The sequence below is a fragment of the Chiloscyllium plagiosum genome, unplaced genomic scaffold (assembly GCF_037043375.1).
Source record: "Chiloscyllium plagiosum isolate Xiang-an unplaced genomic scaffold, Cpla_swu_hap1 HiC_scaffold_37, whole genome shotgun sequence".
NCBI classification, from domain to species: domain Eukaryota; kingdom Metazoa; phylum Chordata; class Chondrichthyes; order Orectolobiformes; family Hemiscylliidae; genus Chiloscyllium; species Chiloscyllium plagiosum.
Window position 1 is genome coordinate 55,625,087 of NW_028270175.1, and position 14,253 is coordinate 55,639,339.

Here is a 14,253-nt window from a genome sequence, read left to right on the forward strand (position 1 = left end):
ACAGGTCACTTCCTGTTCATTATGGAATAGGTTTCCTTGAAAATAAACAAAATCTGCTCAGTTCCATTTATAATGCTTCATGTCGAATATTAATAGAAATCTTTCAAACTCTGAGGTTTTTTTTGCTGAATCTTACTCAGCTACAGACGTTGCTGATATTTCTTTGCATCTGAAGTCGTCCAAATTAGATATTGTTTCCTCGCACCTTCCAACCCCCACAACCCACTTTTACACTTTTACCTGGCCAAAGGCTGTCTCTCTCCTGGTGGAACTCACTGCATGTGTGTCTCTAAATGTGCCTTTCCAACTATTTTGGAAACGGATTCTCTGCGTGACAGAAATTCTGCTCCCATCATTTCTTTGTCCGACATCAATAGTTTTGAAAACCTGACGTTATAAATATAAGAACTTGAAAGAGTGAATTTACCACCTATTTACTCTCTCCAAACCTCAAATACTCTGGAAAACTTCCATTCGGTTTTCCTTGGTTCAGTGTAAAATTTTTCAAAACACACAAATAAATAAAATTCTATCCCCACTAAACGCCGTCAGTATCATCTCTAATGCCTTAGCAGTCCAGTAAACGCTGGCAGTGTCCTGCCTGTTAGAATCACAGATTCCCTACGATGCAGAAAGTACAGTTCAGCCAGTCGAGTCTGTGGGGTCACTCTGAACAGCATCACAACCAGACCTAGCTTCTGTCTCTATCCCCGCAGGCCTCTGGCTTGTGATTTCAAATAAACCTGCTGGAATAAAACCTGGCATCGTGTGACTGCTGACCTTATCACTGCGTTACCCATGGCTAATTCACTTAACTTACTGAATTCACTCTCTGGACACATCAGCGCAATTTAACGTGGCCAATCCAGCTAATCTGCAGACTTAAGAGCAGTGCGAACCATTGTAGTGTACCAGTACATTGAACATTATCTGTATCATGTGTAATGGCTTTACACACTGGTAACTCCGCCTAGTGAAAGCAAGCTGCGCTTACCAACCCGAATTTAATGCAAGCAAACGCGGTTCTACGCTGTACAATCTCATTAGTGCAGCTTGAAATGTTTCTGCACTCAAATCTGTATGGTTTTCTTCTTCAGATTCCTGCTTTAAATAAACAGATCAGTCATGAACAACTCTATATAATGGTTTTCATTCCAACACAAAAAACAATGTGCAGTTTGCAGAAGTTACGTGTTTGCACTTTCACTGACACGCTCTCTCCCCAGGAGTTGCAGTCCTTCCCCAGCTGATTCAGAAAGCACTGTCCCTGCTGTGACATATCCAATCGAGAATGGAAGGCCAAGCATAAAGAACCACAGTGGGGAACAGAGCGACAGGTTTCAATCCTTTGCGATGCTGTCAGCGGAGAATTGAGCCCTGTGACAGGAGGGGACACTAACCACGGCACTGTGGAGGAGGACAACATCGAAGGAAGCCCTTCAGCCTGTTGTGGCCGCACTTCTCCAACGCAACTGCTTAACGACCAGAATCAAGTTTTCCATTGTTTAGTCCATAGTCTTATATGTTTTGGCATCACAATTTAACATCTCATTATTTTAAGGTTAGAACGATTTCCGCCTCTCTGACCATTTCCGCACATCGACCCAAACCTTTCTGCCTTTTTCTGAAATCTCTTGGCCCCAGTGTTCGATCTCTCCATCAATAAGAAACGCTTCTTTCATTCTATCCTACCCATATACCCCCTTATTTTGTATATCTCAGTCATGTCTTCTCCAATCTCCTCTGCTCGGTGACAAACAACCCCAGTCTGTCCAATCTCTCCTCATAACTGAAACTCTTCAGCTCAGACAATATCCCAGTGAATCCCTACTGCAACGTTCCCAGTGCGATCACATCCATGCTGTACTGTGAATTGCAGAACTGCACACAGTAATCTAGCTAGAGCCGAATGAACTTTTTTTCTATTCTGTTACAATATGAGGGCGTCGCCGGTTCGGCAGTATTTATTGCTATCCATAATTGCACAGCAGATAGTTGAGACTCAACCATATTGTAGTGAGTCTGGAGTCACATGGAGGCCTGAGCAGGTAAGAATGGCAGTTCCATTCTTTAAAGGACGTCATATCGTTTTGTTTTTTTTTCACCAATTGAACATGGATATATAGGAGGTATTAGATTCGTAATTCCAGATATTTATTGAATCCCAATTCTACCACCTAGCATGGTCGGAGTCAAAACCGGGTCCTTGCTGTCTGAAATAACAGTTCAGTGGTAAGTGTTAATAGCGGTCGGCCATTGCAAAAAAACAGTGAAACTGATCTTATCCAATGAAGTTGCTTTTCCCCGATACTGTCCTGTGCCATTTTCCTGAGCTTGACCCCCCCAAATAATCTCTGGTCTATGTCGGTAAAAGCTACTACAAGAGTATTGATCTCACAACAGTGGTAACCGAATGGATCAAATGGTCTGCAGGTCCCAATGGTGGGGTTGAGGCATGTGTACCCAGCAACAGTGATCGCAGCCACACAGACTGATCGGTATCAATGTGTGAGTCTGTACTAGATTCTGCAATGCTTCAGTGAAATAGGAATGTATCCACAAGCACATGATGAAAGAGCAGCTCTCCGAAAGCTAGTGCTTCAATTAAACCTGTTAGACCACAATCTGGTGTTGGGTGATATTTAACTTTGTACTCCATAGTCCAACACCGGCATCTCAAAATTAATGAGATGGGGCTTTGGGATGGAAATTTCGTTGAGTGATCGTGGGAGGGAAGAAATCTCTGAGAACGGGTGTATTTGAATTCTGAAACACAGAGATGTGAGCGAGCAGAACTTGAAGGAAAAAACATCAGCTTGGAGAAAATTACCATGCTAAAACAACTGATTCATTTGTGTTTCACTAAAGACGGTGGCAAACAGAGCAATTAATGCCCTGACTCGGATTTGAACCGAGGGTGGCAGCGGCCACAACACAGAGTACTAACTATTATACGATCACAGCACCCCACCGATGGGAACACTCAGCTCCAGCAATAACTAAAGTATAATTAGAAATGTTAGGCAGAGCACCAAATGCACAATATCAGTGCTTTGCGAACAGTGGCAGATATGTGGGAACTCAGAATGGGGTGACCGTTTGACATCGGTGCCCCCAGAGGCAGTGATGAATCCATCGTTAATGTGCTGAAGGCTGAGATAAATAGATTTCTACAAAACGTGGACAGTGCAGCTTTTGTTACCTGCACATCCACCAATATCATTTATTGTATCCGTTGCTCCCGGTGTGGTCTCCTCTACATTGGGGAGTCTGGACGTCTCCTATCAAAGCGCTTAAGGGAACATCTCTGGGACACTCGCACCAATCAACCACACCGCCCCATGCCCAACATTTCAACTCCCCCTCCCACCCTGCCGAAGATATGGAGGTCCTGGGCCTTCTTCACCGTCGCTCCCTCACGACCAGACGCCTGGAGGAAGAACGCCTCATCTTCTGCCTCGGAACACTTCAACCCAGGGCATCAAATTGGACTTCAACAGTTTCCTCATCTCCCCTTCCGCCACCTCACGAAAGTTCCAAACTTCCAGCTCAGCACTGTCCCCATGACTTGCCCTGACTTGTCCTCCCTGCTTATCTTCTTTTCCACCTGTCCACTACACCCTCTCCCCGGACCAATCACTTTCATCCCCTCCCCCACTCAACTATTGTACTCTATGCTACTTTTTCCCCACCCCACCCTCCTCTCACCTATCTCTCCACCCTTCAGGCTCTCTGCCTGTATTTATGATGAAGGGTTTTTGCCCGAAACGTCGATTTCGCTGCTCCTCGGATGCTGCCTGAACTGCTGTGCTATTCCAGCACCACTAATCCAGAATCTGGTTTCCAGCATCTGCTGTCATTGCTTTTACCAAGCTTTTGTTGAAATGTATGCTTCAATGGCAATGCAGTTTAACATCGGCTACTTCACTAGTTTCCCCACACAAGGCAGTAACCACTGCTGCCACATAGTCCCAGTTCCTAGCCCCAGAGTCAGAGGGACAGAGTGGCGCAGTCGCGAAGATCCAACTTGAAATCGAGATGGGAATGAGGTCGCACAGATACTCGATGGCTCAAGTGATGCAACCGAAGAATGCACGATATTTCTATGATGATTTAGAGGCGCAAGCAATTCCGAGGTTGGGAGTGCTTTTGGTCAAAGGCGGGGCAGAAGTGAAAATGTGTTCCCGTTTATAATAACAGCAATCTCCAGTGTATATTGCTGAGACAGCTGAGTGCCACACCTGGAGCGTGGGCAGCTGGTTTGAAGTTTAATTTTGCTTCACTATCACTCAGTTCCCTGGAATGACTTGCTTTCACCATATTTCTTTCCAATTGTTTGATATCACCCTGCAGTCTGTGGCTTTCTTTCTCATGGTTAACTGCATGATTAACTGTTGTATGATCTGCACACTGCTAAATCACGGCAACTACAAGTAAATATGAATCATTGATCTATATGAGAAAACAGTGGAACTGTAGGTTTGTAGGCAGCACCAGAATTGTAGACAGTGAGGAAGATTATCTAAGTTTCAAAAGGAGAATCAATTTTTTTTTTGCGCAAGTGTCGTTCATCAGGCTCTTCCCCGAAACGTCGATTCTCCTGCTCCTCAGATGCTGCCTGACTTGCTGTGCTTTCACAGCACAACACTCTCGACTCTGATCTCTCATTTGCAGTTCTCACTGTCTCCTAGTTGAGACTGTTTTCACTCGAGGATAGGGGTTTGACTGGCGACCTGACAGAAGTTTATGACTTATTGAGAGGCAAGTTAGAGTTAACGATAGCTGCCTTTTCCTAGGATGGGGATTTCAAGGCGAGAGGGCATATGTTTAAGATGAAAAGAGAGAGATTTTTTTTTAAAAAAAATACAAGACATGTGAGGCATTTTTAGGGAAGGTGCATTACGTGTGCAATTAACTTGCTGAGGAAGTGTTGGATGAGGGTATGTTTGCAACATTTAAAGGACAATTGATTCCAAACATGAATGGGAAAGTGGGATTTTTAAAATAAATCTATTCATGCCTCGTACATCAGTTATTTCCCAGAGGGCATTTAAGAGTCAACCACGATATTATCCATCTGGAATCTCCTGTGGGTCAGAGCAGATGAATATGATAGTTTGCTTCCCGAACTGGCATGAGTGAATCAGATGGGAGTTTCCACACTACTGATTCAGCTCATCACGAGACTCTTCAATTCCAGGTGCATATTGAATTCAAACTCCACCATCTGTCATGCCAGGACCTGAACCCTTTGTCTCCAAAATATTACCTGGGTTTTTGGATTAACAACACAGTAATAAAACTACAAAAGCATTTTAACCACTCAACGGGTACAGGAGGAGGCAGGTGGTTTGGATTAGTTTGACAGTATGTTCAGCATGGATTGGTTGGTCTGACGGGCCTGTTTTCAAGCTGTATGACTCTATGATTGACCCTATGGAGCAGGCAGCTGGTTGGGATTAACAGCTGCATTGACAGCATAGTCGAACACCTGATGGGATATGTAATCCTGCCGGAGGTTGTTTTGCTCAGTGATCCCTTCCCACACACGGGACTGCTGAACGGTTTCTCCACAGTGTTACTGATTAAATGAGTTTCCATTTCTGTGGTTAATTGAATCCTTTCCAGTAGTTCCCACATTGCCCTGCTTTGTCTGTGGTATCGGCCTCCTCTTTTTCTACACAGGGGGAACGATCCTTTCCAGTTGTGTCCACACAGATACAAATCCTGTTTTCCATGTTGTGAAAGTGTTTTCATTGTTTCTCATTCACTTACAAGGACAGGACGCTCACCTTTTGCATCACTGGAGCCAGAGAGTAACTCATTCTCATCCCCATTTCTGGTTGGATCTGGGCGGCTGTGCCGGTGTTAAGCTAAAATGCTATTGAAGCATACATTTCAACAATATCCTGTACTGTCCCCCGAGTCTTTGATGTTTTGTCGAAATCGATCAATCTCATTTTTCAACGTTCTCTTTCAAGGGATCTCCACAGCCTCTGAGGACACTGAACTTAAAGATTCAGCTTATTCTCAGTTCCCACATGTCTGTCACTACTCGCTAAGTACTGATATTGTACATTTGCTGTTCTTCCGAACATTTCCTCTGCTAGTACACTTATTGCTGCTTGCAAGCATCTTGTTCTGTGGTTACTGTGATCGTGGTTGTCGGTATTTTGCCTCGTGGCCACAGCAATCTCGATTTGAAACCAATTCGCGGCACTAAGTGTTCTCTCCGTTTTCTCTTTGTGCCACATGCTAAGAAATTAATTATTTCACCTTAAATTAAGGCTCTCTCACATCTCTGCATTTCATATATCTGGATTCAAACACACCCGTTGTCGGAGATTTCTCTCCTTCCCACGATTATTAAACCTCCTTTCCGTCCCTCCTCCCATTTCTCTGAGGCAATGCACTCTCTTTCACACTCATACTGTTCTGTCTGTGCTGTTGCTGCGGTCACTGTTGTTGGGTGTACGTGCCCCAATAAAACCATCGGAACTTCCAAACAAGTCGATGCATTTGGATACCGCGGTTGTGAAATCAATCCCCATGTAACAGCTTTTACTGACATAGGACAGAGACAATTGGAGCGTCAGGCTCATGGAAGAGACCCAGCCCAGTTTTGGCGAAAATAAATTTTATTGGAAAAGATCAGCTTTTGCGGCTTTCTGCGTTGGTCTTGTGGTAATTTCATAGGACTGATAATCCAGAGACCGAGGTAATAGTCTGGGTACTCGGGTTTGAATCCCACAATGCCATGATCTTCAAATTTGGATTCAATAAATATCTGCAATGAAGAATCTAATGACACTATCTATCCATTGACAATGGGTGAAAAAATCTGTTTCCTTGATGTCATTTCGGGATGGAATTTGTTATCACTTACTTGGTCTGGGCTGCATGTGACTTCAGACAAATCGCAATATGGTTGAGTCTCAACTGCCCTCTGGGCAATTAGGAATGGGTAATAAATTCTGCTTAGCCAGAATCGCCCTCATACTAATCCAGAAATTTTAAAGCAAATGCTCATTTGTCTCAAGCAAGAGTGTTGTGTACAGTTTTGCAAGTCACATTATCGCAGGGCTGTGATCACACTGAGAAAACTGCAGGAGATATTTACCAAGATGTTGTTTGGGCTGAAGAGTTTCGGTTTGGAAGAAAAGCAGGGCAGAGTGGAGTGTTTGTCGCAGTGCAAAGGAGATGTAGACAAGACATGATCGAGTTAGGGCATGGACAGGGTTGACTAAACGAGTTTGCCAAAGATGGAGGGATCGATCAGCAGGGGCCAAAGATTTAAGGAGAAAGACAGAATGGTTTGAGAAGATGTGCCGAAAAGCTTTATCAGTCAGCGGGGGGTTGGAATTTGGTATACACTGTCTGTAATGTTCAGAGTGGCAGAAGCCCTTATAACCTGAACTTAGGTTCACATTATTCAGATGTGAACTTGTGATGCCAAGACATATTAGGCTGTGGGATAAGCATTGTAAAATGGGATTCAGTTCATTAGGCATTGTTTTTGACAAGTGTGGCCACAATTGGTTGAAGGGCTTCCTTTGACACTCTTGTCCTCAGTAGTATAATGGTAAATATCCCTGCCTGTCACAGGGCTCAATTCTCCACTGGGGACAATGTAAATGTTTTAAAACTGTCGCTCCATTTCAAAGTGCGGGTATTGATACCTGTCCTTCCATTCTCGATGAGGCATGTCACAGGAAGGACAGTGCTGCCTGAATCAAGGTGGGGAAGGACTGCAACTATCAGAGAGGCAGAGGGTCAGTGAAGGTGCAAACACGTGACCTCTGCAAACTGCACTTTTTTACTTTGTTGGAATGAAAAGCATTTGACAGACTTGTTCCGGATTGAAGTGTTTATTGGAAGCAGGAAGGTGAGGAAGAAACAGCGTAAAAGCATTCAAATATGATTGCAGAAACGCTTCCCGCAGCACGAATCAGAGTGTAAAGCACAGAGTAGTGTTTCCATACATTGAATTTGGGTTGATTTGCTTTGATGAGGCTGAGTTACCAGGGTATAAAGCCATTAAAAATGATACAGGTTTTGCTCACGATGATGGAACATTGGCTCAGTAATTCGCACTGCTGTTCGGTCTGAGGGTTATGTTAATTGGCCAAGTTAAATTGCCCTCTCGTGTCCAGGGATTGAGTTAAGTAAATTAAGTGAATTAGCCATGGATAACGCGGGGACAATGTCAGAAGTCACAGGACGGCAGGTTATAGCCCAACAGCTTTATTTGACATCATAATGAGGAGGGTTGCTCCTTCTTCTGGTGAAATATCAAGAAATGGGGAGGGGAGCTAGGTCTGGGTGAGATACTCTTCAGTGTGTCGACACCGGCTTGATTGACTGAAATGCTCTTTCTGCACTGTAGGATTCTGTGATTCTCTCGGAGAGGATAATGACGGTGTTTACTGGGGGTAAAGCCATTAGAGAGGATGCTGACGGGGTTCACTGAGGATGAGATTTTATTCACTTGTTGTCTTCGAAAATTTAGAACAGTTAACCCTGAACCAAGGAAGACTTAATTGGATTTTTTTGAGGTTATGAAATGTTTAGGCAGCGTAAATAGGTGGAAAATTCCCTCTTTCAAGTAAGTAAATATCAGGACGCTAGACATTCAAAACCTTTGATAAAACATTTGAAGTGCAAAGAAATGATGACAACAGAATCGTTGTCGCTCCGAGAATCTGTTTTTTAAAATATTTGGAAAGATACATTTGGTGACATATAGGAATAAATTTCACAAGGTGGGAGACAGCGTGTGGCTAGGTAAAGGTGCAGAGGTGGGGTGTAATCGGTCGGAAGTTGCGGGGAAACAATGTCGAAGTGGGTTTACTTTAAATGTAAAGAAATTTCGTGAACGTGCGCAGCTGAATAAGATTCGATTTCAAAGCCTCTGGATTTTGAAAGATTTGGCATAATATTCTACCTAAAGCATTGTAAATGGAACTGAGTGGATTTTTATTTATTGCGAAGGGAAAATATTACATAATGAATAGGAAGTGACCAATTGCTTGGAGATCGACTTCCTGCTTTCATCAAATGCGTTAAAGATGTGAGAACAAACAACATGATGTTTGGTCCATTTAATACTCGGTGAAATCTGCCAAAGCAACGAGCAACAAAACTGGTGGGTTTTCTTTAGCTCTTTAACACTCTGATTTTCTAAGCAAAATTTTACATAAGCTGAAATAAAGTTGGAGCAAATTTGAATACAACATAAATCGTTACAAAGACATTTATCTAATTCACTTCCGATTATTACTGTGAATATTGTGAGGTTGCAGCAAAATTAAAATGAAACGAACAAATCAACATTTCTTGCGATTTAATCTAATTCGGGTTCGGCCATATCAGAAAGGCTATTGAGCGACAACATCGCCTTGATATTCTCTCTCTATGGCTGCTTCTTCACGTGAGAGAGAAAGTGACTGAAGAAGTTACGAGTCAAATGTAGGTGTGAATATGACGGGAAATTCTTGTTCTCTGTTTCATTCTGACACAGTTCTGACTCAGAATGTATCACTGACAGCTATTCATTCTGACGAGCATGGCTCTTTATTGGAATTTGCTGTTATTATAATTCTGGTGCAAGCAGAAACACAATGGCGTGGATCCGATTCAGTTCTGCAAATTTCTCATCCTTTACTTTCACCACATGCAACCTGATGAGGTGACATGTCACTGCTCTAAAAAATGTACTGCGAAGAGTGAACGATTATGGTGGTGGGTTATTATACCGCTGTGCTCCACATTCACGAGTTCGAGTCACACTCTGGTTGCTAACTTCACAAACCGCTCCAGCAGTTTTTTATTGGCACCTCACACGGCTGGTATATACTGGATCGAGAATCTTGTTCTTGCCGTTCACTGCACGGGAGATTCACGAATAATCAACACCACAATAAAGTCGCAATGAAGAGTGAGAGCAGTCATTCTATTCAATTGTACATTAAATTGGTGTAATGAGAAGGAACGCATTTTTATTTCCGCCCCACATTCCATCTTTTATTTCTATGATTTTGCATCAAAAGGAAGAGAAACAAATAACAAGAGATCGGGAGCATAAATTTATCCAGTGGAGGTGCACATGAGTATTTTAACCTAACACTTCACACAATAATCTGATCAGTAATACAAACCGTCATTCGTAATTGGAACCACAGAAAACTTCTCCAATGAAACGAACCTTTCATTCTTCCACAAATTTCTGCTGTGTATGAATCATGCAACGATCCATCATCTAGCGTGATAACTGACTTGCCAATTGTGTAAGGTCTACCAACTTTCTTCAGCATTCACAGCTTCTGTACACAGCCACGTATGCTGTGCCCAATGCCATTTGTTACCCCCAGGTCACAGCACATTTCCTCTTCCTGAGTTTATGAACATTGTTCCTGATCTCTCTGATCTGTTAAATAAATCTTTTCTATCACTTTATCCGATCCCCTCACAATTCTAAACTTATGAATAAAATAACGAGTGAGACCAAATGTTAAACAAGTGGGAGTTTGCCATTCAGCACTTGGAGTCTGCCGAACCATTCAACGAACTCATGTTTGATCTGATAATCTTTAACTCCTTTCTGCTCACTTACCTCGAAAGAATTTCATGATGTTTCTGACTAACTATCTGGCACAGTTTGAAAATACCCAACAACACAGATGGCACAGATTTTTTGGCCCCTGAGCAAAGGAATTACTCCACATTTCAGAATTAAATGGGCAATATCTAATTCTGAGATTATGTCCTCTGGTGCTCTCCTCACAGCACAGGGCAAACCACCTGCCCTTATCTACCCTGTCAAGATCCCACGAATAGTGAACGTTTATGATTGGTATTATGTGATTATAGAGTTCCCCTCCACCTCCTTTGATTCGAGGAAAATAATCCCAGCCGAACCAGTCATTTCACGAAGCTCCAATTAATACAGAGTTGGCAACATCGTCGTAAATCTCTGCTGTCCCCTGCAGCGAACTGACATATAATGAAAGCAGGTGGAGACATTTATGTGAAGAAATGGGTTGAAATATCAGGTGCAGACGGGAATTGGAACTTGAAATCAGAATTGAATGGAATCGGATTGATCCACAGAAGGACCAAATATAACAATGATAACTCTGATAAATGAGAATCTAATCATATGCGATTGACATTCAATGGCTTCATTGTAACTGAATTCCTCCGTGTAATCGTCCTGACAGCTAGCATTTAGGAGAATTGGCACCTGATCACCCATAAAAGAAGTTGACGGCAAAAACATATCCGTTGGTCGACTTTGTTTGATTATTAACTCACCCTTGTCTCCGTGAGGCCTCCATCGTCCGCAACGCACAAACTAGATGTTGAACAGAACTCTCTCCATTTGCCTAGGTGGGTGCCGCTGAAATACCACTGAAGGAACTGGACACCCTCCACCACAATGCAGTCACTTAAGTGTACATTGTTAAACGCCTGAATATTTATTCCCTTAACTGCTGAGGCACAATTGCCGCAGAGTGCGCCACCTAGAAGATTCACTGCAGAAAGTCATCCAGGTTTTGTTGACAGAACCTTCAAAGCTCAAAGACTGTACCGACTATAAGGACAAGGTTGAAGATGCACTGAAACGTCACCATTTACAAATTACCCTCCAATGCACATGCAGTATGACTTGGAGAGGAATCATTGGTAAATTCATTGAGCGGTGAAGTGGTCTTGATGGGAAAAGAGTTATACTCGAGCCCTCCACCTTTTATTTTACAATTTTTAAAAATGTTGATTATTGCATGGACCAGACTTGTGCTCATTCCTTCAGTTTTTGCCGAAATTGGCATTTGCTAAAGATCGAATATCATTCTCAGACTGTGGTCAACAATATAACATATACAAAGAGCCTCTCGAACAACTGATCTCCCTGTCCAACAATCTTCAGAGATCTCTGAATATCTACTCCAAGATCTATTTGCTCCTCTACACCACTCAGAATCCTCACTGTTATTGTGTCAACTCCCAAAATTCACTACCACTTATTGGTTTGGATTCAATTCCATTCGCCGGTGTTCCTTTCCACCTGATTGATACATCCCTGCGGTCCCTGATATTATTCATCACAGTCACCTACACGACCAATTGTTGCATCGTCTGTAAACTTCTAAACGTGACTCCTACAACTAAGTTTGAATTATTGATCTACATCAGGAAATAGTGACACTCCAGTGGAAACAGGCATCCAAGCATGGTTCATTGCTGGATGGGATGAACACCTACAATAACAGCAGAATCGGAACCTTGCTATCATTTGTAAACCTGATGGTGACTCTGCAGGTTGGTCTCCTGGCTGATTCCTTCTCACATATGGGAGTGGTGAATGACCTGCCCACCTTGTTACTGAAGAAGTGACTTTACATTTCAGCGGGTAATTGAATCCCTTCCTACAGACCCCGCCCCCATGGACCTGACTTCACGGAGGCGTGGGTATCCTTGTGTCTATTTAGTTTGGATAATCAGCTGAATTTGAGACCACGCTGAGCTGACTCTCAATTTTCCCCGTCATCCATGTATCTTTTTTATTGGAGTGTTTACTGGGAGCAAGAGCTGATGTGGAGACGATGTGATCAATAACAGCTCTTACTGTCAAAGTAACAAAACAGCGCATTCTTAAGGAAAATCTCAGAGAATGCTTTCAATTAATCGACCTCCCGCTTAAGGCCCCAGCACGTTTCCGCTGAGCCAATCTGCAGTGCGGGTTAATGCTGGTATTGTATCTTAATAATCTAATAAACAGAGACAAATATGCCCGTTCCCCCCCGTCTCTGACCAGGAACACTCCCAGTTTTGGCATTTCATGCGCCTCTGTGCCGTCATAGAAGAACCACATACTCACTATCAAACCAGTCAATCCATTTAGATACCGTGATTGTGAGATCAATTCTCATGTAGCAGCTTTTACAACATGAAACAGAGATTATTGGGATATCAGGCTCAGGTAAAGGACACAGGGTAGCAGCACTGAGGAAAATATTTTTTTTTCGAAAATACCTCTTTCTGTGGACTACTACATCATTTATTTAACTTGCTTATTTTGCTCTATTGCGTGCAATTCTACAATTCGCATAATAGCACGAACACGATAGCACTGGAAATGATGCAGGAGAGATTTACCAGGATATTGTCCGTGTAGAAGAGTTTCAGTCATGAAGAGAAATTGGATAAACTGGAGGCGTTTTTCTTAGAGCAGAAGAAATTGAGAGGAAACATGATTGAGATGTACAAAATAATAAGGAAAATGGATGGCATCGACTGAAATAAACGTTCCTCTTTGATGGCGAAATCGATCACGGTGGCATAGATTTAAGAATAGAAGAGGAAAGATTTGAGTGAATGTGTAGATAAATGTTTTGGAACAGCGGTTGTTTTAAATTTGGTATCAGTGCTTGCAAAGGTTGGAAAGGCAGTAATCCTCATAGCTTTCAGAAGCATTCAGATGTGTATTTGTGATGCCAAGACTTACAAAGCTGTAGGCCAAGTGATTTCAAAATGAGTTCGGATAGTTACGTGAATGTTAATTTCCAGTATTAACAAATAGGTTTCTTTTTGCATACAATTCCTGGCTAGTACCACCGCCTGTCATTGTGTGAGATCGGATTCAATTCGCTTCCATGATGGGCGCTTGCATATTGGGAAGGCTCAGTGGATAGAAACGCGCCTTTCAGCGCCAGAAACCCGCATTCTATTCCAGACTTGTGTGACTGTCTGTGTGGAATTTGCACACTCATGCTCTCTCTCTCTCCCTTGTGAGTTTCCTCTGGCTGCTCCGATTCCATCCCACAGTGCAAAGGTGTGCAATTCTGGTAAATGGCACTCAAAATCTCAATGGACTGCAAGTGCTGTAAATCAGAGTCAAAAGTCAGAATTGCGGCTGGAGGAAAACAGAATCACCATTTCGGGTCAACAGACCCTTCCTCGGAACTGTTTTTAATTTGCAATGATACCTCTGATTTCTCTCCACTGATGCTGCCTGATTCGCTGATCTTTTGCAGTAATTTCTATTTTTGCAGGTGGATCACAAATGCGGGTTTAGAAAGATAGAGTGGGAGAGTGTGAAAGGCAGACTCGTACACGGCACAGTGCAGATTCAACTGGCCAAATGGTTTCTGTCTGCACTGTGTCTAATTCCATTAACTCTGAATCTGTACGTTTTTGTCCTTTTTTTAGTCTTTGGTTTTCACACCTCTCCTGCCATGTGAATTGCAGAGC